Genomic DNA, 5,197 nt, shown 5'->3' with positions numbered 1-5,197 from the left:
TAGGGACATGGATGCAGCTGGAAACCATCATTCTTAGCAAACTATCACAAGAAGAGAAAACCAAACACCGCATGTTCTCACTCATAGGTGGGAACTGAACAATGAGATCACTTGGACTCGGGAAGGGGAACATCACACACTGGGGCCTATCATGGGGAGGGGGGAGGAGGGAGGGATTGCATTGGGGAGTTATACATGACATAAATGATGAATTGATGGGTGCTGACGAGTTGATGGGTGCAGCACACCAACATGGCATAAGTATACATACGTAACAAACCTGCACGTTATGCACATGTACCCTAGAACTTAAAGTATAATAAAAAAAAAATAAAAATAAATAAATAAAAAAAAGAAAACAATTTTATTGATAACAGCAAAAAGAATACTGAAAATAAAATTAATAAAAGAAGCTCAAGTTATTCAGGCAACAAATAGCAACAAATAGCACAATGAATAGAACAGTACCTCACATCTCAATACCAACGTTGAATGTGAATGACCTAAATGCTCTACCTAAAAGACATGGACTGGCAGAATGAATAAGAATTCACCAGCCAAGTATCTACTGTCTTCAAGAGACTCACCTGACACATAAGGACTCACATAAACTTAAGGTAAAGGGGTGGAAAAAGATATTCTATGCAAATAGACAGCAAAAGTGAGTAGGGGTGGCTATTCTTATATCATACAAAACAAACTTTAAAGCAACAGCCGTTAAAAAAGACAAAGAGGGACAGTATATAATGATAAAAGGACTTGTCCAACAGGAAAATATCATAATCCTCAATATACATGCACCTAACACTGGAGCTCCCAAATTTATAAAACAATTACTACTAGGCCTAAGAAATGAAATAGACAGTAACACAGTAATACTGGGGGAACTTTAATAATCCACTGACAGCACTAGACAGGTCATTAAGACAGAAAGTTAACAAAGAAACAATGGACTGAAACTACACCCTACAACAAATGGACTTAACAGCTATTTACAGAACATTCTACCCAACAGCTACAGAATATACATTCTATTCATCAACACATGGAACATTCTCCAAGATAAACTATGTGATAGACCACAAAACAAGTCTCAGTAAATTTAAGAAAATTGAAATTATATCAAGTACTCTCTCAGACCACAGTGGAATAAAATTGGAAATCAACTCCAAAAGGAACCCTCAAAACCATAAAAATGCATGGAAATTAAATAACCTGCTCCTGAATTATCATTAGGTCAAAAACGAAATCAAGATGGAAATGAAAAAAAATATTTAAACTGAATGATAATAGTGACACAACCTATCAAAACCTCTAGGATATAGCGAAGACAGTGCTAAGAGGAAAGTTCATAGCATTAAATGCCTACATCAAAAAGTCTGAAAGAGCACAAACAGACAATCTAAGGTCACACTTCAAGGAACTAGAGAAACAAGAACAAACCAAACCCAAACCTAGCAAAAGACAAGAAATAACATAGATCAGAGCAGAATTAAATAAAATTGAAACAAACAAACAAACAAACAAAAACCCAAAATATAAAGAAACAAAAAGCTGATTCTTTGAAAAGATAAATGAAATTGATAGCCCACTAGTGAGATTAACGAAGAAAAGAAGAGAGAAGATACAAATAAGCTCATTAGAAACAACACAGAAGATACTACAATAGATACCACAGAAATACAAAAGATCATTCAAGGTTACCATGAACACCTTTATGTGCATACACTAGAAAACCTAGAGGAGATGGATAAATTCCTGGAAATATACAACCCTCCTAGATTAAACTAGGAAGAAATACAATAGCAGACCAATAACAAGCAGCGAGACTGAAATGGTAACTTGAAAAATTGCCAACAAAAAAAGGTCCAGGACCAGACAGATTCACAGCTGAATTCTATGAGACATTCAAAGAAGAATTGGTACCAAGCCTATTGACACTATTCCAAAAGATAGAGAGAGGGAATCCTCTCTAAATCATTCTATGAAGCCAGTATCACTCTGATACCAAAACCAGGGAAGGACATAACAAAAAAAAGAAAACTACAGACTAATATCCCTGATGAACACAGACGTAAAAATTCTCAACAAAATACTAGCTAACCTAATCCAACAGCATATCAAAAACATAATGTACCATGATCAAGTGTGTTTCATACCAAAGATGCAGGAATGGTTTAACATACACAAGTCAATAAATGTGATACACCACATAAACAGAATTAAAAATAAAAGTCACATAATCATCTTAATAGATGCAGAAAACGCATCTGACAAAATCCAGCATCACTTTATGATAGAAACCCTCAGGAAAATCGGCATAGAAGGGACGTAACTTAAGATAATAAAAGCCATCTACCACAAACCCACAGCCAACATTATACTGAATGGGGAAAAGTTGAAAGCCTTCCTCTTGAGAACTGGAACAAGACAAGGATGCTCACTCTCACCACTTCTATTCAACATAGTACTGGAAGTCCTAGCCAGAGCATTCAGACAAAACAAAGAAATAAAGGGCATCCAAATCAGTAAAAAGGAAGTCAAACTGTCTCTGTTTGCTGATAATATGATGGTTTACCTAGAAAACCTAAAGACTCCTCCAGAAAGCTCCCAGAAGTGACAATGAATTTAGCAGTTTCAGGATACAAAATTGTTTACAAATCAGCAGCTCTGCTATACACCAACAGCGACCAAGCTGAGAATAAAATCAGGAACTCAATCCCTTTTACAATAGCTGTAAAAATATATATATATTTAGGAATACACCTAACCAAGGAGATGAAGGACCTCTATAAGGAAAACTACATAACACTGCTGAAAGAAATCATAGCCGACACAAACAAATGAAAACACATTCCGTGCTCATGGATGGGTAGAATCAATATTGTGAAAATGACCATAATGCCAAAAGTAATCTACAAATTCAGTGCAATTCCCATTAAATACCACCATCATTCTTCACAGAACTAGAAAAAAGAACACTAAAATTTATATGGAACCAAAAAAGAGTCCACATAGCCAAAGCAAGGCTAAGCAAAAAGAACAAATATGGAGGTATCATATTACCTGACTTTAAACTATACTATAAGGCCATAGCCACCAAATCAGCATGGTACTCGTATAAAAATAAGCACTTAGACCAATGCAACAGAATAGAGAACCCAAAAACAAAGTCAAATACTTACAGCCAGCTGATGTTCGACAAAGCAAACAAAAATATGAAGTGGGGAAAGTATACCCTATTCAACAAATAGTGCTGGGATAATTGGCAAGCCACATGTAGAAGGATGAAACTGGATCCTTATCTCTCACCTTATACAAAAATCAACTCAAAATAGATCAAAGACTTAAATCTAAGACCTGAAACCATAAAAATTCTAGAACATAGCATTAGAAAAACCCTTCTAGACATTGCTTTAGGCAAAGACTTCATGACCAAGAACCCAAAAGCAAATGCAACAAAAACAAAGATAAGTAGATGGGACTTAATTAAACTAAAATGCTTCCACACAGCAAAATAAATAATCAGCAGAGTAAACAGACAGCCCACAGAATGGGAGAAAATTTTCACAAACTAGGCATCTGACAAAGGACTAATATCCAGAATCTACTAGGAACTCAAATAAATCAGCAAGAAAAAAACAAACAACCACACAAAAAAGTGGGCTAAGGACATGAATAGACAATTCTCAAAAGAAGGTATACAAATAGCCAACAAACATATGAAAAAATGCTCAACATCACTAATAATCAGGGAAATACAAATCAAACCCACAATGCAATGCAATACCACCTTATTCCTGCAAGAATGCCCATAATCAAAAAATTAAAAAATAAGAGAAGTTGGCGTGGATGCAGTGAACAGGGAACACTTTTACACTGCTGGTGGGAATGTAAACTAGTACAGCCATTACGGTAAACAGCGTGGAGATTCCTTAAAGAACTAAAAGTATAACTATCATTTAATCCAGCAATCCCACTACTGGGTATCTATCCAGAGGAAAAGAAGCCATTATATGAAAAAGACTCTTACACATGCATGTTTATAGCAGCACAATTCACAATTGCAAAAATATGGAGCCAGTGTAAATGCCTATCAACCAACAAGTGGATAAAGAAAATGTGATATATATAGACACACGTATACACACACACACACACACACACACACACACACACACATACTATGGAATACTACTTAGCCATATAAAGGAACAAAATAATGGCATTCGCAGCAACCTGGATGGAGTTGGAGACCATTATTCTAAGTGAAGTAGCTCAGGAATAGAAAAACAAACATTGTATGTTCTCACTCATAAGTGTGAGCTAAGCTATTAGGATGCAAAGGCCTAACAATGATAGGACTTTGGGGACTCAGGGAAAGAGGTATAAAGGACGAAACATTGGGTACAGTGTACACTGTTTGGGTGATGGGCACACCAAAATCTCAGAAATCTCCATTAAAGTTATTAAACTGTTTTCATGTAACCAAACACCACCTGTTCCCCAAAAACCTATTGAAATTAAAAAAAAAATGGGAACAACAGACACTGGGGTCTACTAGAGGTGGGGAGAAAGGGAGGGGGCAAGGGTTGAAAAGCTACCTGTAGGGTACTGTGCTCACTACCTGTGATGGGTTCAATCATACCCCAAACCTCAGTATCATGCACTATTCCTTTGTAACAAACCTACACATGTACCCCTTGATTCTAAAATGAAAGAGAAAAGAAAAACAAAAAGACAATGTGATATCAGTATAAAGACAGGAAAATAGAGCAATGGAACAGAATAGAGTCCAGAAACAGACCCACACATATACGAATAACTGATTTTTTACATTATCAATATTACTTGCAAAAGGAGACTATAAAATACTTCTTGAACACTCTGTTTTGTGCCAGCTACCACATCATGAGTAACTCTTGGGAGATCCCTATGTGGCAAGGTACTGAGGTCTCTTTCCAACAACCATGTGAGTGGGCTTGGAATCCCCCAGTCTCACTCAAGCCTTCAGATGGCTATATCCTCAGCCAAGTTTGACCAAAACCTCATGAGAGAGTTGGAACCAGAACCTTTCAGCAAAGCCACCACTAGATTCCTGCTCCTCAGAAACTGTGTGATGTAATAAATGTCTGCTGTTTTAAAGCAAAAAAAAAAAAAAAAAAAAAAAAAAAAAAAAAAAAAAAAAAAAAAAAAA

This window comes from Rhinopithecus bieti, unplaced genomic scaffold (genome assembly GCF_001698545.2).
Source record: "Rhinopithecus bieti isolate Rb0 unplaced genomic scaffold, ASM169854v2 scaffold_47833, whole genome shotgun sequence".
In the NCBI taxonomy this organism is placed as follows: Eukaryota; Metazoa; Chordata; class Mammalia; order Primates; family Cercopithecidae; genus Rhinopithecus; species Rhinopithecus bieti.
This window is presented reverse-complemented; position numbering follows the sequence as displayed.